Genomic DNA, 25074 nt, shown 5'->3' with positions numbered 1-25074 from the left:
GTTGACTTTGGTTGCAAACAATTTAAATGTTAACAATCTGATAATATAAAAATAAATACATAATTCAAATTAGTTAGAACATGAGTGGAGGATCCTGGGATACATGGAAGAAAGGGTCAGTATGCTCATATCCTCAAAGTCAGGGAATTTGTGCACGTGAGCTCAGTTGTGTCCAACTCTTTGTGACTGCATAGACTGTAGCCCGCCAAGCTCCTCTGTCCATGGGATTTCCCAGGCAAGAAAAATAGGATGGAGATACTGATGGAGGTTAGAAGAAGAGCTAGTGGAATATTCTGTTTAATGCTACAAATGTGACTAATTAGAGAATTAAGCTCAGTAAAAAAAAATGGAGGAGGAAAGAGAAAAGGGAAAATTAATAAACTAAATCCACATGGTTCAAAGGTAAGAAAATATGTTGATATTACTTAGAGATATGGAGATTACCATCATAAATTCTCTGAGCAGAAACACTTAAATAAGTTGTGTTGTGAAAGTGGTACTGCAGGAGTAAAGTAAGGAGTGAGAAACTATTGTCATTGTACCTTTTCTGTTTCTTTGTTTTACAGTATATATCTCTCCTTTTTATTTATTTTAAAAAAAAATTTTTAAGAGTGTAGTTGATTTGCAATGTTGTGTTTCTTTCAGGTGTACAGCAAAGTGATTCAGTTACACATATACAAACATTCATTCTTTTTTCGGATTCTTTACCTATATAGGTTATTACAGAATATTAAGTATTAAGAGTCCTTGTTGGTTATCTGTCTTATAATATAGTAGCATGCATACGTTAACCTCAAACTCCTAATTTATCCCTCCTCCCCCCACTTTTCCCCTTTGGTAACTGTACGTTTGTTTTTGAAATCTGTAAGTCTGTTTCTCTTTTGTAAATAAGTTCATTTGTATCATTTTAAAAATTTAGATTCCAAGTGATATCATATGATACTTGTCTTTGTTTGCTTGGCTTACTTCACTTAGTATGACATTCTCTAGGTCCATCTGTGTTGCTGCGTATGGCTTTATTTAATTCTTTTTTTATGGCATTGCTTCTAGTGTTATAGCAGACTAAGTGTTCCAAGGGAGCAAAGCATATTCACATATGGATCCACCGCATAGTAGTGGGCTTACAGAAAGCAAGAGAGTATCCCAATAAACCCTCTAACCCAAAAAGAGGTCTGAAGTATGAGCTGGGAGTATAAAATGGAGGATAGCTGGGAAAAAGAGGGATCCTGAATATGGATGAGAATAGAAGCACTGTCTGTATGGATACTGTGAGCTTTGATCCAGAAGCAAAGTAGGGAAACTAAAGGTAGGATTTTGTACTAAGGTGAAATTTTATTTTTTTTTATTTTTAATTAAAAGATAAACACTTTACAATATTGTTTTGTTTTCTGCCATACAACAATGCAAATCAGCTGTGTGTGTGTGTGTGTGTGTGCACGCACATGCGCGCACAGTCATGTCCAACTCTTTGCACCTCCTTGGACACCTCTGTCCTTAGAGTTCTCCAGGCAAGAATACTGGAGTGGGTTGCTATTTCCTATTCCGGGGCACATCAGCTATAAGTATACATATATCCCCTCCCTTATCATAGAGCACCAAGCTGAGGTCCCTGTGCTATACAGCAGCTTCCCACTAGCCATCCATTTTACACACAGTGTTGTATATATGTCAATGCCGCTCTCGATTTGTCCCACCAAGAAAGGAGGGTAAACTGCAACATTAAAGGGAAGTAAAAGTGGACTCAGCTTGGTGGTGGCCATTGGTCATCAGCAACAAAAGCAAATCCTCTTTGGGGAAAATGTTCTTAATTTAGGTAGCACTCCCACACAGTAGTATCAAGTGATGGCCTCACAATCAAATAGCACCCAAGAATAGAGAAGGAAACTGAAATGAATGAAAGTAAGGAGAAACAACCACCACACATTAAGACTCCCCAAATTACTGATACACAGATTGGAAGGCACATAATACAAAACCATTATGTTTGAAATGTTTTTTTTTTTTTTAAAGAAACATTTGCAAACAATAAGAGCCCATTGAGAAGAGACTGGAAATGTTTGTAAATGAAATGAGAACTTGTAAAAATAAAAAGTTATAACTAATAGAATAAAAAGGTGATAATATATTCATAAAGTGAAATTATATTAAGCTATGAAAACATATGAACAACAGCCACATCACCAATTTGCCTTTCTTGATTCTATTACTTCTTCTGAGATTCTGATCAGGGTGTGAATTTTCCAGAGTGATGGAAAATGTGAATCCACATATACAGGAAACTCAATGAATCTCAAACACAATAAGTAAAACAGACTCATGCCAAGACACATTGTAGAGAACCTGCAGAATTTCAAAGACAAAAATGTATTAAAAGGTATCCTCCTAGGATAGGAATGATTACCCATAAAAGAAAGAAAATTAGATTGGTAGCAGACTACTAATTAGCAAGATCAAAACCAGAAAGTGTGCTTAGAAATAATGAATCACAACTAGAAATGTGTATTCAGTAAACTACCTCTAAAATGAAATGAAGATTCTTGAAGAACACCATAAATTATGATACCCACCACCAATGACTTTTGCTAAGTGAAAGTGAAGTCGCTCAGTCGTGTCCGACTCTTTGCGACCCCATGGACTGTAGCCTACCAGGCTCCTCTGTCCATGGGATTCTCCAGGCAATAGTACTGGAATGGATTGCCATTTCCTTCTCCAGAGGATCTTCCCAACCCAGGGATCGAACCTGGGTTCCCACATTGTAGACAGATGCTTTACCATCTGAGCCACCACTTTTGCTAAAGGAGCTTCTAAAGGATGTTCTTCAGGAAAGAGTTACATTATCACGGAAGGACAATCTGAGCAAATAAGAAGGTAAAAACAAATATTAACCACAGAGTAAGCAATATAATAACAATAATAACAGATTTACAATGCTGGAAAACAAAACAGCATTTAATTTTGGAAAGTCATATTTAGAATTAACATATTCCAATGATATTGTTTAGTTAAATACATAAGATAAAATTTCAAGGGTGAAGGTTAAGAAATATAATTAACAAAACAGTAAAGACAAAAAGCACATTAGAGAAAAAAACTCAACCCAAAATTGAAAGGAATAAAAAGAATTTTTAAAAGCATGATAAATATAAACTTTAAAGTAAGATAATATAAGTAAGTCTTAACATATATTCAATAAATATAAATAAACTAAACTTCCAGTGAAAAACAGATTATTGTATTGGGTTAAAATAGAAAAAAAATCAACTGACTGTATGATCTTTATAATAGGCAAGCCAAAAGCATGCAGAGTGGAAGCTAGAAAACCAAAGGACATGAGAAAATAAACTAGGTAAATATTGACTAAAAGGAAAAGAATTCTGGGATCATTATATTGATATCTGACCAAAAAGACTTAAAGACCAAAAGCATTATTAGAAATAAAGAAGGTCACTACATAAAGTTGAAAAAAGATCAGTCCACCAGGAAGATAACATAATTCTAAACTTGCATGAATCTAATATATGTGTCAAATTTGGTGTGGCAAGAAATTGATACAATTGCATGGGTAAATTCATACATTCATCATTAAGAAACTTAGTGGAAAATTTTAACACACCTTTCTCAATAAACTCAAGAATTTTTAATTATCAAGTGTAATGAAAGAAAACTGGAAACAACCCAAATATTCATTTAATAGTAAAACAGATAAAAAATATGATAAGATCATAAAATAGAATGCCATACAGCTATGACAGCTCTGAAAATAAATGATCGATAGCTGCATCAACAGTATGTACATAGCTCACAAACATAATGATGAGTAAAAGAAAACAAACATAAAATACATACTGTATGATACTATATAACGTATAAAGACTATAGTACATGAAGTCAGTTTTTAAATTTAACAGTCAAATATTTGTCGGTCTGGGGTGAGCTGTCTTTTCCAGATACCAAGATTTTAAAGCTCTTATAATTAACACAGTATGTTAGTGGACATAATGAAAACAAACTGAGCAATAAATTAGAATAGAGATCTAGGAAATGTGCGTGTGTGTACAAAACTTTGATTGTATGACAGATGTTGTGTTGCTTACCACTGGGGTATACAGGAGGACTCTTGGGTAAATGATACTGGGAACAACTGTCTTTCCATGTAGAAAATTTAAAGCGTTTGGATAAATCCTTAAATTGCACAATTCATAAAAATCAATTCTAGAAGCTTTGAGGACTCAATTGTGAAATGCAAAACCAAAACTTTTAGAAGAAAATATAGGAAAATCTTTCTGACCTCTGTATAGGAAAGGGTATTTTTAAGACACAAAAGATCTGCTCATAAAACCAGAGATGTATAAATTTAACTGCTTTATAGTTAAGTACCATTATTCATTAAAACATACTAGAAAGAAAAGGAAATTGAAGCCAACAACCAGGTGAAGTTATTTGTAAAGCATGTAACTAACAAAGGATTAGTGACCAGAGTATGTTAAAAATACAACTGAATAAGAAAAAGACAGCCTAAAAGTAAATTAGAATAAATTCAGAAACCGAGCAATTCACCAAAATAAAGAAATATCCATAGCCAATGAGCAGATGGAAAGATTCATAAATCTTTTACTAATGCAAATGCAAATTAAGAGTGAAATAATATAGCACTACACACCCACCAGAATGGCAAAATATTGAGAAGCTTGACAGAGGATGTGTATCAACAGAAATACTGTTATGCTCAGCTAGTAGGAATATAAATTAGAGTGACTTTGGAAAATGAATTTTCTGTCTCTCTCAAAGCAGGGTATTTACATATCCTATGACCAAATACTTTCATATCTAGGAATGTGATTTAGAAAAACTCTTACACATTTTCACCAAGAGAACCATATAGGAATCTTCATAGACATACTGTTTGTAAAAGTCTAAAGCCAGAAACGATCCAAATGCCTAGAGATTGGAGAATGGAGGAATATATTAATATGATTAGATACACACACACACTACATGCAGTCACAAATATTAGTTTGGCCCAAAAGTTCATTCAGGTTTTTCCATAAGATGTTATGGAAAAAGTCAAACAAACTTTTGGGCCAACCCAGTAAATGTGAACCAAACCAATCAATCCTAAAGGAAATCAATCCTGAATATGCATTGGAAGGACTGATGCTGAAGCTGAAGTTCCAATACTTGGTGGCCACCTGATTTGAAGAGCCAACTCATTGGAAAAGACCCTGATGCCAGGAAAGATTGAGGGCAGGAGGAGAAGGGGACCACAGAGGATGAGATGGTTGGATGGCATCACGACTTAATGGATATGAATTTGAGCAAACTCCAGGAGATAGTGAAGGACAGGGAAGCCTGGCGAGCTGCAGTCAATGGGGTCACAGAGTTGGACATGACCTAGTGACTGAACAACAACAGAATCTCAAATATAAGAAGTCTAGTTGGAGAAGACCATGAATTTGGGTGTAAGCTTTTTGCCATTTGAAGCAGAGAGGGAATAATTGATTATATGAGTCATGCAACTCATGAAACCACATTTACAGAGACAAACAACTATTCCTGGTATTACAAGTTTACTCTTGACATTGGAACTAAAGATTTACTTCACTACCAAAACTTAACTATATGAAACTATTAAATACAAGGACTTCCCTCATGGTCCAGTGGCTGGGATTCTTTGCTCCCAATGCAGGGGACCCAGGTTCCATCCCTGGTCAAGGAACTGAATTCTGCATGCCGCAACTAAGACCCAGAGCAGCCAAATAAATAAATATTAAAAAGAATACATCCTAAAATTCCAGCTCCCAACACATATTGGGTGGGCCAAAAAGAAGATGTTGTTACAGGAAACACCTGAACAAAGCTTTTGGCCAACCCAGTATATCGCTGATTTTTTTTACATAGTCAGGGTTTAGATAGTCACAGACTGCAGAGCCCCAGAAGGAAGAATGCATTGGAGCTCTGGGGAAAGCAGAGCTTGCTTTTGGCTGCACTGTCAGGTTCCTCTATTCCTTCCAGTTAGTATTCTAGAAATCCACATACACCCATAAGATGGCTTAGCTAGGTAAATGATAATAGAATTGGTAGGCAACTACCCTGATTTTGTTGACTCACCCAGATAGCAAGAAGACAGGGGAATATGGTTTTGTGTTATCCCTCTGTGTTTGGAAAGTATCACCAAAGATAAAATGTGACTTAGTATAATAAGAATTCTTTTTCTGCAGTTGGCCTTTCAAACATTTGTTTCAAAATGAACTCAATATTAATAGTTTGGAATATCATTTCATTTTATATAATAGATAATGCATGTATTTAATAATAATCAGTTACTTACTTTCACATTTACAAAGAATATATAAAATATGAGATTTGAGAAAACTTCTAGGTCAACCACCCATGACACACACATACATATTGTATCAATATATATTATAAAGCAAAACATTCTTTGCATGGCATAAATACCCTTTACATCCTGACTCTGACCTATTTCTCTAACATCTCATACAATCCCCAGCACATGTTCACTAAGATCCCCTATACCAGAATTCTTATTCTCCCAGTAAAATTTCCCTCCTCTATTGTTGGTGCAGTCTCTCCCCTGACCCATTACTCTGTAATGCCCAATTATCTCCATCTAGTAATCTCCTTGTCTGCTTCAAATTTCAGCTCCACTGTTGCTTCCTCAACATCTTCATACATGGGGATATAATTGTTCTCTTATTGTCACATAGCATCTTACATAGATCTCAAGATTTTTTGTGTCTTTCTCCCTATGTTTTAGATTGATTCTCTACTTCAGCCAATGAGATCATTTCCAGACACTGGCATGGCTACATGAATCTCCTCTAACAATGAATTGTTATTCATTAATTCTAATCACTTACAATTGTTTACTGCTTTATGTTTTTTTTATATATTTTAATGTTTATTTTATTTTAAACTTTACAAAATTGTATTAGTTTTGCCAAATATCAAAATGAATCCTCCACAGGTATACATGTGTTCCCCATCCTGAACCCTCCTCCCTCCTCCCTCCCCATTCCATCCCTCTGGGTCTTCCCAGTGCACTAGCCCCAAGCATCCAGTATCGTGCATCGAACCTGGACTGGCAACTCGTTTCATACATGATATTATACATGTTTCAATGCCATTCTCCCAAATCTTCCCACCCTCTCCCTCTCCCACAGAGTCCATAAGACTGTCCTATACATCAGTGTCTCTTTTGCTGTCTCGTACACAGGGTTATTGTTACCATCTTTCTAAATTCCATATATATGCGTTAGTATACTGTATTGGTGTTTTTCTTTCTGGCTTTGAGTTCCATTGTCGGTTTGATCCTACAATATTTTGGGAAGGAGCTATTACTTATATTTTGCAAATGAAGGACCAGGGACATGTACATGAGTTTCCTAAGACTGCACATAGCAATTTCTCAGTATCTGACAAAATTATATAAATATTTATCCCTTGCCAGCAACTTCACTCCTAGAAATCTGTCTCAAGACAGAAGTGGCAAAATATGAAATGATCCTTGTAAACAGCTATTAATTATAACACTATTTATAATAGCAGGAAGTTAGAAATAAACCAGTGTTTATCAAGAGGGAACTGAATAAATTAACTATAGGGCATCCACCCAAAGGAGTACTATGCTGCTGTAAAAAGGAAAAAGAAAGATGTCAATATCCTATGGAATGGTCTCTCCAGGACATACTGTTAAATGTAAAGAGAAGAATACTCCATATGATATATTTCATGCATATAGATATATTAATTTTTTATTATAAATATGATATATTTTTTAAGTATAGTAGATTTATGAACTTTTCAGCCAACCCAATTATTTTCCTGATGTTGTGTTAATTTCTGTTGCACAGCAAAGTGACTCAAGTTATATATATATATTCTTTTCTATGTTCTTTTTCATTATGGTTTATCTCAAGATGTTGAATATAGTTCCCTGTGTTATACAATAGGACCTTGTTGTTTATCTATTCTTTACATAATAGTTTGCAGCTGCTAACCTCAAACTCCCAGTCCATGCCTCCTTCAGCCCACTTCCCCTTGGCAACCACAAGTCTGTTTTCTATATCTATGAGCCTGTTTCTGCTTCAAAGATAGGTTCATTCTGTCATATATTAGATTCCACATATAAGTGATATCATGTAGTATTTGTCTTTCTCTTTCTGAACTACTTCCCTTAGTATGATAATCTCTAGGTACATTTATGTTTCTGTAAATGGAATTATTTGGGTATTTTTATGGCTGAGTAATATTCCAGTATTATTTTTATTTTTTGATAGAAACAATGGCGACTAAACCAACTAATAAAAATGTTTAAAAGTAAGAGACAAATAAAGAGTACAGCTTGGAAGGGAAAAAGATCAACTGTGTATTTATCTGAAACTATCTTGTACTATAGTTTTGAATTGGGAAATATCTAAGTGATTTATATTATTTTAAAACAAAATAAAGCATAAAATTAATCCTCACAAATTTAAAATTTACTTTAAAATGTTTTATGTATCAAGCTGCAGGATAAGCACATAAGGAAGAATTATTTTAAGTGACTTTAAAACACAGAGTTTTGACACTGTATCTGCTATATTATCTATCAAAGGACAAAAAGAATCAAATAAATGTTAGACTGCAATCAAACACCTATTGTAAGAAATAATATGGTATTGTTATTTTGAATCTATATGGGGTGATTTATATAAATGTCCTTAAGAACCAAGATTTTGGTCATGAGCAAAAGAAGATAAAACTATGAAATCAAAGGAGTTAAATATAGTCCCTGTAATCTTACATGTGAATTTGAAACATCACTATAAACTAAAGATTTAGTTTTCTTTTCTGTAGATTGCAAATCTCCTACCTCAATTCTCTGAAGAGAAGCATAGAACTAATGATTACCCCTAGCATCTAAGTTGTCATCTTTAAATATGAAGTCCTATTAAATGAACCAGAGTTCCTTAGAGAAATGGGTGATTTCAGTTCTGAGGCAGGAAATGTACAAGATGAACTTTGGGGCGTCTAGTTCAAGAAATCTAAAAGGCAGTGTCATTACTGTCCTGTTAAAGGAACACAGAAAAATCCTACTGTCAGACTTGGAATAATTTAAGCATAGTAAGACTAACAAGGACTCCCTGGTGGCTCAGACAGTAAAGCGTCTGCCTACAATGCAGGAGACCCGGGTTCAATCCCTAGGTCAGGAAGATCTCCCGGAGAAGGGAATGGCAACCCACTCCAGCATTCTTACCTGGAAAATCCCATGGATGGAGGAGCCTGGTAGGCTACATACAGTCCATGGCGTCACAGAGTCGGACACGACTGAGCAACTTCACTCACTTAAGACTAATAAATGTGGTAGGCCTGTGAACGTAAGAGGATTAATAATAGTACTAAAATCAATCTAGCTCTTTCAGAGTTTATTAAAGAATCAACTTCCCATTCTCAAAATTGGTAAATAATGTGAATGAATGCAACATTTAACCTACTATTTGTGTTTGAACTGTACTTTAGAGTCACTGAATAGCCTGTAAGAACATCCTTTTTAGAATGCCAAGTAATAAATTCATAAGGAATGATAGTATTACAAAAATCACAATTGTGTAATTACTAATAAAATGCTAGATCCAGGCAGCAGTCATCTCAGGCTGCTAAGATTATTCATTGAAAAGTAGATGAGGAAATTTAAAATGAATAGATGAGGCTGAAAGTACATGAACCCACTGATCCATCTTAGCATGCCCAGAAGGAGGCAGCCAGTCTTCATATACCACCTGAAGGGATACAATGGGAAGTAATATCCTAACAGGAAATACAAAGGGTGGAGAAACATGTTAAATGATACCAGGATGGTGTTGTTGTTCAGTCGCCCAGTCATGTCCGACTCTTTGCAACCCTATGGTCTACAGCATGCCAGGCCTCCCTGTCCCTCACTATCTCCCAAGTTTGCCCAAGTTCATATCCTTTGTACTGGTGATACCATCCAGCCATCTCATCCTCTGACACCCTCTTCTCCTTCTGCCCTCAATCTTTCCAGCATCAAGGACTTTTCCAGTGAGTCACCTGTTTACATCAGGTGATCAAAATATTGGAGCTTCAGCTTCAGCATCAGTCCTTCCAATGAGTATTCAGGGTTGGTTTCCCTTAAGATTGACTTATTTGATCTCCTTGTTGTCCAAGACACTCTCAGGAGTCTTCTCCAGCACCACAGTTCGAAGGCATCGATTCTTTGGTGTTCCACCTTCTTTACAGTCCAGCTCTCACAACCATACACGACCACTGGGAAAACCATAGACTTGACTATATGAACCTTTGTTGCAGAGTAATGTCTGCTTTTCAACACACTATCTGGGTTTGTCATTGCTTTCCTGTCAAGAAGAAATCATCTTCTGATTTCATGGCTGCAGTCACCATCTGCAGTGGTTTTAGAGCCTAAGAAGAGGAAATCTGTCACTGCTTCCACCTTTTTTGCTTCTATTTGCCATGAAGTAATGGGGTCGGATGCTATGATCTTAGTTTTTTTAATATTTAGTTTGAAGCCAGCTCTTTTACTCTCCTTCTTCACCCTCATCAAGAGGCTCTTTAGTTCCTCTTCACTTTCTGCCATTAGAGTGGTATCATCTGCAGTCTGTTGATGTTTCTCCCGCCTATCTTGATTCCAGCTTGTAACTCATCCAGCCTAGCATTTCTCATGATGTGCTCACTGTATAGATTAAATAAACAGGGTAACAGCAGACAACTTTGTTGTACTCCTTTCTCAATCCTGAACCAATCAGTTGTTCCATACAGGGTTCTAACTGTTGCTTCTTAACCCACCTACACGTTTCTCAGGAGGTAGATAAGATGGTATCTGGTCTAATATTCCCATCTCTTTTAAGAACTTTCCACAGTTTGTTAGGATCCACACAGTCAAAGGCTTTAGCATAGTTGATGAAACAGAGGTAGATTTTTCTGGAATTCCCTTGTTTTCTCTATGATCCAGTGAATGGTGGCAATTTGGTCTCTGGTTCCTCTGCTTTTCCTAAACCTAGCTTGGACATCTGGAAGTTCTTGGTTTGCATTATGCTAAAGCCTAGCATGTAAGATTTTAAGCATAACCTTACTAGCATGGGAGATGAGTGCAATTGTCTGATGGTTAGAACATGCTTTAGTACTATCCTTCTTGGGAATTGGAATGAAGATTGACTTTTTTCAGTCCTGTGGCCAATCCTGGGTCTTCCAGATTTGCTGACATATTGAGTTCAACACTTGGATAAAATCATCCTTTAGGGTTTTGAATAGCTCTCCTGGAATTCCATCGCATCCACTAGCTTTATTGACAGCAGTGCTTCCTAAGGCCCACTTGACTTCACTCTCCAGGATGTCTGGCTCTGGGTGACTGACCACACCATTGTAGTTATCCAGTTCATTAACATCTTTTTTTGTATAGTTCTTCCATTTATTCTTTCCATCTCTTCTTGATGTCTTCTGTGTCTATGAGGTCTCTACCAGGATGATACAATCAGCCAAATCCAGAACATAGTTAAATATACAGGGAAAAAATGGTCTGTATTCTGTAACAAATTTGTTTCATGTTGGGAAAAAAAGGAATGGAGGAACTATTGTAAAATAAAAAGAAGCTTAAGAGACATAAAAAACAAATACTGGGACTTCCGTGGCAGTCCAGTTGTTAAGTCTTTGTCTTCCAATGCAGGGGTATGTGTTCAGTTCCTGGTGGAGAAGCTAAGATCCCATATCCTCATGGCCAAAAAGCCAGAACATAAACAAACAACAGAAGCAATATTGTAACAAATTCAATAAAAACTTTAAAAATGGTCCACATTTTAAAAAATCTAAAAAAAAAAATACAATGTGTGGGCCTTGTTGAGATCTTCATTTGAACAAATCAACTGAAAAAGACAATTTGGACCCAGTTATGGGAATTTGAATGTGAATCAAGTATTAGATGCCACTTAGAAATTATTGTTAATTTTAGTTGGATTATAATTATACTGATGGTATGTTAAAAAAACATTCTTACTAAAATGGATGAATCTTCCTTCTGTATGTAGATTATATCTTAATAATTTTTAGAAACCTAGTTTTAAAAAGTGTCTGTCTGAGGAACAGACATCTGATATTTCTTGTTTGCTTCACACTGTTCAAGTGGGAGGAAAAAATACAGTGTATAGATGAGACAAGACTGGCAAATTGTTTCTAAATATTGAAGCTGGATCATGGGTACTTTTGTATATGTTTTTAAATTGTCATGATAAAAAATAGAAAAAGAAGTAAAACATGAGTAAAAGAAGGCACATCCTATTAGCAGAATGCCAACCCAGCACTTCTAAGCCTAATGCTCTTTATGGTAACTATTGATACCTTTAAGAACTTAAACTAACAGCTGCTGCTGCTAAGTCACTTCAGTCGTGTCCGACTCTGTGTGACCCTATAGACGGCAGCCCACCAGGCTTCCCTGTCCCTGGGATTCTCCAGGCAAGAACACTGGAGTGGGTTGCCATTTCCTTCTCCAATGCATGAAAGTGAAAAGTGAAAGTGAAGTCGCTCAGTCGTGCCCGACCCTCAGCGACCCCATGGGACTGCAGCCTACCAGGCTCCTCCCTCCATGGGATTTTCCAGGCAAGAGTACTGGAGTGGGGTGCCAAACTAACAGCAGACAGGCTTATTAAATGTATCAATATAATACAACATCCTGACTTCTAGGACCTTACAATGGCTTAGGAAGATAAGAATCATCCTGAAATAGCTCTAATGAAAAGTAGCATGCCAGGAACCCAAAGATTTAGATCTGTTTCAGATGGAAGTCCTCTGGTTATCCACATATGCCGAGGGACTATAGAACCTGAGTGATTGTAGGTGGCAAGGGCATCTCTCCTCCTGCTGAAATACTGGGCAGTTTGGGTGAATAGAAAACAGGTTCACACTTTAGTATATAAAGGGAATCTACCAAATAGATGCCCTAAGTCTGCATTAGACCCCAAGTGGTCCCTACATCTGCTGTGCTGCAAACGCGAGAAACCTTTGCTTTGCCTTCCTGTGCTAAGAGCTGACCTGCCTGTGTTCATTCCCCTCCTCCATAGGAACAGTCAACAGAAATTTTATAAAACAAGGAATACCTTATTTTATCAACCGCCTGAGGGGCTGAGTATGAATAGAGGTGACAGTACTCTGGTGTATGTCTCAGAACTGTTGGTTTGGGTTGGAGTGCTGGTGAAATTGATGGCGACGAGATGTATATATGTTTATGTGTTGTCTGCTCTTCTGAAAAAAGTGAGTAGACTAGATGTTTTATCATCTCCGGAAGAGAATAGGAGCAGTAGTGGTGCTGATGGCGAGGAGACCAGCAGTGGTGTTAGAAAGGAGTAGGCAGAAAATGTCAAGAAGCTTCAGAGTTAGCTGGACATAGAGGGGACGGGATGAGAAGAGGCTGGGCCCCTTCAGTGGGTTGTAGTAGACACCCATCCTAAAGGAATAAAGCTAGACAGTTGATCTAATGAGGAGGTGCCAAAATATGAAAATAAATTACTACACTGAGAAAAAAAGTTAACCTAACCCTGATGAGGGGCTGGGGTAGATAAGCATTGAGATACTCCAAGTGAGTCACTCTTTTATGTGGCATATAGAAACCAATGGGAGGAGAGTAGAAAGAGATTGGGAGAGCTTAATTCTTTGCCCATTAAAGACTTTTAGATGGTGCAATAGGAGATAAGCTCTGAGAAACAGCTGTGCTCCTGGAACAGGGACCTATTTAGATATTAAATTAACAGAAGGAAAGGAGGACCAGTCTGTTCATTATCGTATCTCCAAGATTTCATTCTATTGTAATGATGTGTTTTACATTTTAGGTATAAAAATGGCTATGAAGTATAGCTTGAGGATCAGAGAAGTTTAATGCAACAAGAAATCACTTTGGGGGAAAAAACAAAAAGGATTCATGGATCACAGAGAATTAGAATTGAAACTCAAAGTATAGTGTAGCGGTGTGATAGCTGGAAATAAGAGAATGGATAGTGTCTATGAGATAGAGTATATAAAAAGGCTATGGGTGAAGGGCTGTATTTTTATGAAGGTCCACTGAGGACCAGAAGGTGAGTGGGAAGAAAAGCACAAGAGAGAAGGAGTGGAACAGGTCATGATATAATCAGTCAGTCAATTCAGTCACTCAGTCATGTCCGACTCTTTGTTACCCCATAGACTGCAGCATGCCAGGCTTCCCTATCCATCACCAGCTCCCGGAGTTCACTCAAACTCATGTACATTGAGTCAGTGATGCCACCCAACCACCTCATATTCTGTCGTCCCCTTCTCCCACCTACAGTCTTTCCCAGCATCAGGGTCTTTTCCAATGAGTCATTTCTTCGCATCAGGTGGCCAAAGTATTGGATTTTCAGCTTCAGCATCAGTCCTTCCAATGAATATTCAGGACTGATTTCCTTTAAGATTGACTGGTTTGATCTCCTTGCAGTCCAAGGGATTCTCAAGAGTCTTCTCCAACACCACAGTTCAAAAGCATCAATTCTTTAGCATTCAGCTTTTTTTATAGTCCCACTCTCAAATCCATACATGACTACTGGAAAAACCATAGCTTTGACTAGACATATCTTTGTTGGCAAAGTAGTGTCTCTGCTTTTTAATATGCTGTCTAGGTTGGTCATAGCTTTTCTTCCAAGGAGCAAATGTCTTTTAATTTCATGGCTGCAATCACCATCTGCAGTGATTTTGGAGCCCCCCAAAATAAAGTCTGTCACTGTTTACATTGTTTCCCCATCTATTTGCCATGAAGTGGTGGGACCAGATGCCATGATCTTCATTTTCTGAATGTTGACTTTTAAGCCATCTTTTTCACTCTCCTCTTTCACTTTCATCAAGAGGTTCTTTAGTTCTTCTTCACCTTATGCCATAAGGGTGGTGTCATCAGCATATCTGAGGTGACTGATATTTCTCCCAGCAATCTTGATTCCAGCTTGTGCTTCATCCAGCCCAGCATTTCGCGTGATGTACTCTGCATATAAGTTAAATAAGCAGGGTGACAGTATACAGCCTTGACGTACTCCTTTTCCTATTTGGAACCAGTCTGTTGTTCCATGTCCAGTTCTAACTGTTGCTTCCCGATCTGCATATAGGTTTCTCAAGAGGCAGGTCAAGTGGTCTGGTATTCCCATCTCTTTCAGAATTTTCCACAGTTTATGATGATCCACACAGTCAAAGGCTTTGGCATAGTCAATAAAGCAGAAATAGATGTTTTTCTGGAACTCTCTTGCTTTTTCCATGATCCAGCGGATGTTGGCAATTTGATCTCTGGTTCCTCTGCCTTTTCTAAAATCAGCTTGAACATCTGGAAGTTCACAGTTCACATATTGTTGAAGCCTGGCTTGGAGAATTTTGAGCATTACTTTGCTAGCATGTGAGACAAGTGCAATTCTGTGGTAGTCTGAACATTCTTTGGCATTGCCTTTCTTTGGGATTGGAATGAAAACTGACCTTTTCCAGTCCTGTAGCCACTGCTGAGTTTTCCAATTTTGCTGGCATATTGAGTGCAGCACTTTCACAGCATCATCTTCCAGGATTTGAAATAGCTCAACTGGAATTCCATCATCTCCAGTAGCTTTGTTCGTAGTGATGCTTCCTAAGGCCCACTTGACTTCGCATTCCAGGATGTCTGGCTCTAGGTGAGTGATCACATCATATATTACAAAGCTAAAAATGAAAGAGATCCATGAATGTTTGGTAAATGATAACTTACACCATAAAAGGGTCAAGAGCAGTGAGGAAGGAGGAATTCTCAGTGACTGGCCAGCCCTTGTCTTTGGAAATGCATGCCATGGTTCTTTAATGATCGATTATTGTTATTGTTCTAGAATGTCAGCCAGTGTTGTTTAGTTGTCATTAGAAAACCAAAGCTAGAGTAGTTGCAAGTGGAAAGGGAGATGATGATGAGTTGGATTTCATTGTAGGTCTAGGAATAGAAACTCGAGCCAAGAGCCCACTCAGAGAGCATGAGAGACTGACCATTGGAGGAAAGTGACTCCTGCAACAAGAATTAAGCAGATAATGTGCATGTGTTTTCTTTTGCATCGCCAAGGCAGTCAGAATGGGATTTCCATTTTAATCCACCAGAAGAATTCTTTAACAACTACTAGAAATTGTGTGCTGTATATGGACTGCCAGGTAAAATTTCTTGACTAAAGAAAATGCTCTTCCTCTGAAGTTATGCTGCTTCTTACAGAGCTTGCCTGCCATGCAAAGACTGCAGAGAGCCAGGCTCTATGTAAGGCTCTAAAGAAGCACATTGTTAACAGCAGAATGCCTCTCTGTGATGGAGGGAGGGAGGGCTGCAGACTACAAGGGTAGCTGGAGAATAAGCCAGATCGCTGGAGTTTTTCCATGATGCAATCATTGCCAGGCTGGAGTCACCCTCTCTGACTCCCACATCCCGCTGTGTTTCTTCTCACTCACACCACTTTTTGTCAGCAGCTTCTGATTTAGTAGAGATCCCCATTTCTGATACTACTTGGGGGGGTGCTAATTATCTTCCATTTATCTGTATAGCCCTGCATTTGCCATCTATTAGTCCAGAAATGTAAATGCTGTACATCCTTTTATATCTGACTGCACTACCTAATTATTCCTCATTTGTTTTTATTCTCTCTCAATTTAGCATCATCTGCAAAGTTGGAAATCATGTTTTCATATCATAATTAGGGCTCTAAGAACCTCAGAGAAACTGTCTGGCAAATATGCATGCCTTTGCTTTTCATTTTAATGGTGAATTTAAAAGTGAGAAAATAAATTAGGGCTGAAGGAAATAATAGACTGAAATGAAAGTTTCTGTAACATAGATGAGGAAATATGATAGAGCAAGATAGGGAGAGAAACTTCCAGCATTAAGGTGCCAAAGCTAGCCCCCACAGTAAGCCTGATGGTAGCAGATGAGCAGGATTGCTTCTTTCCTTTGCTGATGAAAATCGTCTTCAGTTGTTTTACTCTATGTTTTGGGGTAGGCCAAGGGATGCACAATTTTGTTAATTGGATAAACACCTTTCTTTAAGTTTTCAGGAAGATTTACTTTTTTATAGGACAGCAATCTGGATTAAATTTAATGAAGGTATGTGATTTGACCTGACATGGCCACTAGTGAGAGAGAACAGAAAGAATCCGTAGATCTGAAGTTCCCAGGGAAGAAGGAATGGGAACACAGCAACCTGGTGAAGAAGTTCTTGAAATTATTGCTATCATTCCTACAAACTGTCACCTCCTTGAAGCAGCCTCTCCCACGAATCAATTACCTCTTCATCTTCAGAACTTTGTTCAAGATTCACGTCTAGGATTTCCTGAAGTAGCTGCATCAGGTTCCAGGTCATCTAGAAATTTTGCGCTATGTGCATGTTCCCTTCCTGATTCTTTCATAATTTGATCTGCGTCCCTGGACCGTAAGATTTGAATTTGTACCTTTAAGCATTTTTGTATGTATTATTTATGCAAGCATTAGTATGTGTATTTGTCCTCCATACTACATTAGTTAGAAGTCTTAAAGGCAGGCTTGATGTATCAGTCATGCCAAATAAGGTTAGGGCTCAGTAATAAACAACTTTAAAAGAGCAACAACTTAAAGGAATGATGTTTATTTATCACTCATATTTCATGTCTGTTGCAGTGGAGGTCAGCAGTGGAGGTGGGGGGGCGGAGATAAGACTTTGCTTATCTTTTCTCACTGATCCAGGTTGAAGGAGGCTTCCAGATACTTGCTTATGTAATTCCAGAGGGAAGGAAAAAAAAACCTAGAGAACCATGTTCTGGCTTTTAAAGTTTCTTTCCGTAAGAGATACAAGTCACTTATGATATTTTACTGGCCAAAGTAACTCACACAGCCATGCCCGAGTTCAGTGTGTAGGAATATGTAATTGTCCTATAGGTAGGGGTTGGCATTATTTGTGAACAATAACACATTGTATTCCAAATGGTGCTTTTTATCTTTATTAAATCTTTTCATGGAACTACTAAGAGTAGTTCTCTGCATACAATGACCACCAGTGTCTTCAAAAGTACAGCTAATTCGCTAAAGGAGTAATTTGGATATTTTTTCTTTAAGACATTACTAACTTCTTGACCTGGTGGTCTGCCTTCCAATTCTTCCTACCCACTAACATGTCTCTATGAGATTGTTGTAAACCAAATTACATTTCTGTGCAACTGGTAATAGACGCAGAGAAGCAAAGTCAAAAGTCTAAGTATCCATTTGACCAAAAGTGATGATGATTCAATGAACTTTGAAATAATTCTTCCCCCTTTTTGAGGAATCAAGCAAAGTAATTGCAATAAATTTGGACCATTGTATAAGTTGACCTTTGAGTATCAATATAGTTATTATCTTTTTAAATTTTTATTTTATATTGGACTATAGTTGATTTACAATGTTGCATTAGTTTCAGGTGGACAGGAAAGTGATTTGGTTATACATAAATATGTGTATATTCTTTTTCAAATTATTTTCCCATTTAGGTTATTATAAAATATTAAGCAGAGTTCCCTGTGCTGTACATTAGGTCTTTGTTGGTTATCTATTTTAAATATAGTAGTGTGTATGTATCAATCCCAGTCTACCAATTTATTCCCCCCTTTTCCCTTCCCCTCTGCTAACACTAAATTTATTCTCTGTCTGTGAGTCTGTTTCTGTTTTGTAAATAAATTCATTTGCATCATTTTTTAAGATTCCACATGTAAGTGGTATCATGTGATATTTGTCTTTCTCTGTCTGTTTTAATATAGTAATTATCTTGATTCCATATTTTAAAGCTATCAAAGGTTTAAATTTTCATACCTGTAACTCTGTATCCCTGAATGTTTTGTGCCTTGCTCTAGAAGGCCTAGAAATTGAATTCAGCAGGCTCGCCAACATGCTACCAGAGCTGCTGTCATCAGGAATTATTTTCACCAAGAGAGAGCTTGTTAGAGGAGGGAAAAGGAATAATACCAAGAATTTAATGGAATATGTTAGAAAGTCGCAGACCAAGCAGAGTACCAAAGACCACTTGAGGGGCAAAATACACTTTGTATATTGTCAAAAGACAGTTTGAGTAGGTCAGATCTGTTTTCTTTTGTTTTATTTACAAATAGCTTTAATCAAAACTGGAAAGGATGGGAGATGGGGAGATGAAAAAGAAAGGCGTAGAATTTTGGTTTGGCTGGTTTTAGGATTCCTTTCCATTCTTTGGCAGTGCTCCATTACTTAATCCTTTGAACATGATGAACTCAATCTCAGAATCAAATGCACTTTTGCTTAAAATGTTTAAGAGCTCTGGCAAGGAAAACATGGGAATCTTATTTTGGAAGTGTCGGAACCATTCAAAATACTAAGCTATCCAGCAGAAATGCTGAAAAGGGCTGCTCCTTTACCCCTTGTTCCATCCACAATTTCCATCTCCAGCCTCATCCTGGCCGCACTACCTCAGGGTCCTCAGAGGGGGCTTGAAAACACAAACTGCTTCTGAGAGTTCAGCTTCTGCCTTCATAATCAGGGGCACCTGCATGGCTGCGTCAGCCAGTACAGGCACTGGACACCATGGGGGCCCATGTGTCAGAACTGACATCTCCTGCGGCTTCTGCCGCCTTGGCTTTCCATTGCCCGTGATCACAAACTACTGGACCGGCCAGCTGAGGTTAGCCCTGCTGAGCTGGCTGCTGCCTCCTGTCTTTTGGAGGGGAGGCAGGAGAAACACAGCTTGGTTTTTAAAATCCTTTCCATTAGGTGAAAGCAGATAGATGCTTTCTGGAGAGATGCCAGACATTTCATAATTAAAAGCAAGAATACACACACACACACACATACACACATACACACACTTATCTTACTATTTCCCACACACATTTGTGACTAATCATGTTTTAAGCTCTAACTGAGATATGTGAGGTTTTTCAAGACTTGACAATAAGGTCTAAACTTTTCAAAAAGATTTTATTTAGAAAGAACTTAGTAGTGATGTCCTAGTAGGTTAATCTAATTTCCAAAAATAGTCAAATACCTGGCCAGGTGTATAGAATCACTGAACTTTAAAGTTGAAAGCAACATTGGCAGTCATGTCATCTGATCCACCCATTTTACAGATAGAAAAGCAAGGCCCAAGGGGTGCAATGACTTGGTAAAACTCACACAAATTGTGAGTAGTAGGGTCAGTAGAGGAACTTAGAGTCGCTTACTTCTTGTCCTTGTTCTTTCCACAATGCAACACTAAATATACCTACAAATATCTATTTCCTTTGGGAAGATCCTTGAATTCTCTGAAAAGCGATACTTCCTTTAAGCTAATATTAATAATTTTAGAAACAGAAGAGTGCATAAGGACCGTTAGACAAACCTCAGTGTGTATTCTTCAGGGAAAGTTGATTCATCTTAAAAAATTAGTGCCACAGATATTTGTTTACAAATTTATTGATATGTATTTCTTATAACATACCATTCACCCATTTAAAGTGTACAATTTGGTGGCTGTTGGTATATTCAAAGTTGTGCAGTCATGACCACAATTTAATTTAAAATTTTTCATTAACACCAAAGAAAACCCACACACATGAGAAGCTACTCTCCCAGCCCCTGGCAGCCACTAATCTACTTTCTGTCTCTATGCATTTGCCTATTCTGCCACAGATAATTGAATCGTGTGTGTGTGTGTGTGTGTGTGTGTGTGTGTGTGTGTGTGTCTTTGCAAAGACACTTCCCTCCAGGCCTTGAGCTGGGACTGCTGGAGAAACAAAAAAAGACATTATCAAGGCCAATGCCATCCTGAACAGGCAGCACCAGTGCCGACAGAGGGAAAGCCCAAAGCCCCAAGGACAGTTAAGCTGAAGGACTAAGTGCTTGCAGAACCAGAGTCACAATTCTAAGAGCTGGCTGGGAGACAAGACAGGCTGAACAAGAGAAATTTATGTCAAAATAGAGATGGATCCCAGTATCTACTGGGCTATCTGCAGGGGCTGGGGACCCAAGGAGTATCAAATAAGAGAAAAGGATAAAGGGTTATTGCACTGAGATCTGGAAAAATACCACCATGCAAAGAAATCTTATTAAACAGTTTCATATATCCTCCTTCCCTTAGAACATACCTTCCAGAATTATTTTATTTAAAAATAATACTAAACAACAACAAAAGAATAATATTCATCATTACAGAAGCAGTGTATATGCACTGTAGAAACTTAGAGAATACAGATAAGCAAAAATAAGAAAACAAAGGCATTTTATTTCTATAACTGAGATTATCACTATTAACCTTTTAGTGCATATCTTTCCAGAATAGGTTCCATCTATATCTACTTATATCCAAGTCTGTTATTGTTTAGTCGCTCAGTCGTGTCTGACTCTTTTGCAACCCCATGGACTGTGGTCTGCCAGGCTCCTCTGTCCATGTGATTTCCCAGGCAAGAATACTTGAGTGGGTTGTCATTTCCTTCTCTAGGGGATCTTCCCGGCCCAAGGATTGAACCCTCATCTTCTGCATTTGTAGGCAGACTCTTTACCACGGAGCCACCAGGGAAGCCCCTATCCATAGCTACTCTTTACCAAAATTAGGTCACACTGGACATGTATTTTGCTGTCTTCTTTTAATGAAACTTACTTCTAACACACAGAAAGAAGCTAAGAATGTTCTAGGAACCACGTGGAAGCAGAAAACCTTATCATAAACTTTTTTTTTTCATTTACTTTCCTGTACTAGCCAACCACTGTCACTGAGATGATGACATAAAAGGAAAGGGAAAGATAGGAGGACTCCTGGTTCCAGCTCCTTTATTTTTTTAGGTCTTCCTTACTCATCAGTAAGCTGAAGGTAGACGAGATCGGTAAATGTGCTTTTATCAAGAAATGAAGCAAAATCAGCTGGGTTGGTTGTGTGCAGCATTTCCTCTCTTGTGGTAAAAGCTTGTATAAGCTATGAAAGTGAATTGTATAATTTCTGTGATCCTGTAAACAAGTTAAGTGCTCCTCTATTTGCATTTAAAAGTGGCATTGCACCATATAACGATGAACGGTAAAGTGTATGCTAATGATTAAAATTTTTAATTTTGCTTAACTTTGAATAACATTAAATAGCTAATTAAACACACTGTGCCACATTTAGAGAGAGTAAGAGACCACAGAAGAAAGGAATGACTTTATATTTTATTGCCTTTCATGGCATTTTTTCCTCTGCTTTGTAAACAGAATCTCCCACACTTTCATTTTTCACTGGGCCCCATAAATTGTAGGTAGTTCTGCTTGAGGGTAGAAAATAGCAAGGAACATAGAGGTGCATTTCTGGGCTAAAACAGATCAGGAAACAACACATGATTGGATTGGAGAGAAGAGGATGTGAGCACGTGATCTTTGAAGGTCACACTGGAAAGAATGCAATCTATTACAAAAGCCAAGAGGAACAGCACTTCCTATAGCAACAGATGAATTCTTCCTATGTGTTATAATGCATACAAATGATACTGTTTTAAATACTGATATCATTCTACTTTTTTAATTTTCATTTTTTATTGGAATATAATTGCTTTACAATGTTGTGTTAGTTTCTGCTGTACAACATCGTGAATCAATCTTATGTATACATATATTGCCTCCCTCCCATGCTGCCATCCTATCCCTGTAAGTCATCACGGAACACTGAGCTGAGCTCCCTGTGCCATACAGAAGCTTCCCATGAACTAACTCGTTACACATGATAGCGTATATATGTCAATGCTACTCTCCCAATCCACCCCACTCTCTCCCTTCCCCCTGTGTCCACAAGTCTGTTCCTTATGTCTATGTCTCTATTTCTGCCCTGTGAATAGGTTCACTGGTATCATTTTTCTAGAATCCACAAGTATGTGTTAATATACAATATTTGTTTTTCTCTTTCGGACTTCACTCTTAAATACTGATTTCATTCTAAATGCAAATGTGCATGCAGGCAAACAAGCAAAGAGCCCACAAAACTGTACCTGAAGTTCCAGAGCAGTGGATTGGGTACAATAAATAGAGAGGCACCAGAGGCTGGGACAATAGGTGAAGGAAGGTGGCATTTGATAGAACCTTCAAAACATCAAAGAGTCACTTAAGATCTAAGAAGAAAACCTCAGCTGTGGGTCCTTTAATCTTCGAGGACCCATCATTTCACAGGTAATCTTTCTTTTAAATGTGGCTGTTACCTGAGGGGACATCTCCCTCTAGTCTTTGCTCAGAAAGGTCTCTTTGGGGGAGAGAAGGCTCAGTTATCCTTTTATCCTGTTTTCATGGAGCACATGGAATCTTTTCTGCAGCAGCCCGTGGGCTTGCCACTTTTCTCAGAGCTCCAACCCTGGGGTGGAACATGGTCAAGCCCAATGCGGGAGACCCTGGGGACAAAAGACAAACACCCAGATATCAACATAATTACTCCAGAGACCAAACATCATGCTGTTTGTTTTTCTGCCTTGTCTAGCCTTCTCCTCCCCTTGTTGTCGTATTCATGCTTGAAGTAACAGCTGTTATTCATCCTATACAGTGCTATAAAAAGCCAGCCTTTGGCTCTCTTTGCTCATCAAGCACAGCTCATTTCAGGCTGGTGCTGGCTCCGGGGGTAATAGGTACATTCGATCAACTGGCCATTGCTCCGGCGTGACCCATGTGCAGTCTCCAGAGGTCAGCACTTCTGGGCCCTGCCTGCATTAACAGAGAGGAGGCAGGGCCCATGAGGAGGAAGCATTTGGTTATGACTGTAGCCTGACTTCCAGCCTCAATCTCTTTCAGTCCCCCCTGCCTCTGAACATGGGGGAATGTTCATGCCTTTGCTTCCAAAGGCAGCTTTTATAGTAAGTGAACTCTCTCTAATTTATTTAGCTTTTCTTGTGCCAATATCCTAATAGTTAGACAGCAACTCCCAGTAAGTGGTTGATTACATTCAAGCAAATACACAGATGAGCAATTAAGTGCATTCACTTGTACCTTAGCAGACCTGAGGTGGTAGGATTATCTCATAGAAATAATTATGGCTGCTCCATCCTGCCTTGCTGTGGCCGGGGAAAAGTTGGCTCTTGAAATTGGCCTTGGGTCAAGTGGGCTGTTGCCTGGCTGTTTCTGACTGAGAACTCTTAAGGGGTGTGTGTGTGTGTGTGTGTGTGTGTGTGTGTGTGTGTGTTTGAAAGTAGGTTTATACTAAATGCCGTGCAGGTCTTTTGCAAAATGGAGTCTTTCCAGCTGAGAACAGAGATCCTCATGCCCCATATAGACTAAGTTAGGAGATTTTGTATCTGTTATGTGTATTTTTAATTGCAAAGGGTTGTTTGCAAGCATTTCCTTGGGAAACATCACAGTTCTCATGGACAGAATAGTTGAGAAACAGGAAAACAGCATAGCCCAACTCTTCTACTAATTGGGTGGGTGACCTTAACAAGCCATTACTATCTTGTGCCTCAGTTTTCCTTAGATTATTACCTCCCTCAGAGGCTCGCCATGAGGCGCAAATGAAAAGTGCAGAAGAAAACGACGTCTAGGCTCTTGAGCCCTGTGGAAATGATGGAAACACAAAGCTGTTTTAGGTCTTGTTCTGCTTAAGTAAATGCAAAGCTGTTTGTTTTAGGTCTTGTTCTGTTTGATGGGTGCAACCAGTTCAACAGGAATGAATTGTTCACCTAAAGAATTTTGTTCCAAAGGAGATTAGCCAGAGCCAGATACTGTAATAATAACTATAACTTATATAACAGAAAAATGAGGGTGTGGGAGGGGAGATTAACATTTGTTAAATGCCTCAGTGTCAGTCACATACTGTACCTCACCAAACTGTCACAATGGCTCAACACAGTATGTGTGTCACGATCACCTTCTCATGGCTATGGCAGGAAGACACAGAAAACAAACCAGGCTACTTCAATCATTTTTTGGATGTGAGGAAACAGAATTGGCTGAGGTAAAAAAAAATGAGAAATTGCTTCAGTACCAAGGAAATAAATGGTAGAAGGTTGTAAAATTGGTGATAATAGCTAACATTTCAAAAAGCAGCACAGTATAAGCAGGAGCAATGGGGTCAAGGCTGAACAGAAACAAACTGGCAGTAAACCATCCAGGGAATA

General features: G+C 38.2%; 1 long non-coding RNA gene across 1 annotated transcript in view; it reads left to right on the top strand.

Annotated features, from left to right (window-relative positions):
- The window catches only part of LOC123332046, a 65544-nt gene extending 47970 nt beyond the window's left edge, over positions 1-17574 (top strand). Inside the window, exon 3 of the long non-coding RNA XR_006548893.1 lies at positions 17085-17574. This is a non-coding gene — a long non-coding RNA (uncharacterized LOC123332046). The remainder of the gene's footprint in view (positions 1-17084) is intronic.
- Positions 17575-25074: the final 7500 nt, after the last annotated feature.

This window comes from Bubalus bubalis, chromosome X (assembly GCF_019923935.1).
Source record: "Bubalus bubalis isolate 160015118507 breed Murrah chromosome X, NDDB_SH_1, whole genome shotgun sequence".
NCBI classification, from domain to species: domain Eukaryota; kingdom Metazoa; phylum Chordata; class Mammalia; order Artiodactyla; family Bovidae; genus Bubalus; species Bubalus bubalis.
The sequence above is the reverse complement of the archived record's forward strand: the minus strand, read 5'-3'. Positions and strand labels throughout refer to the sequence as shown.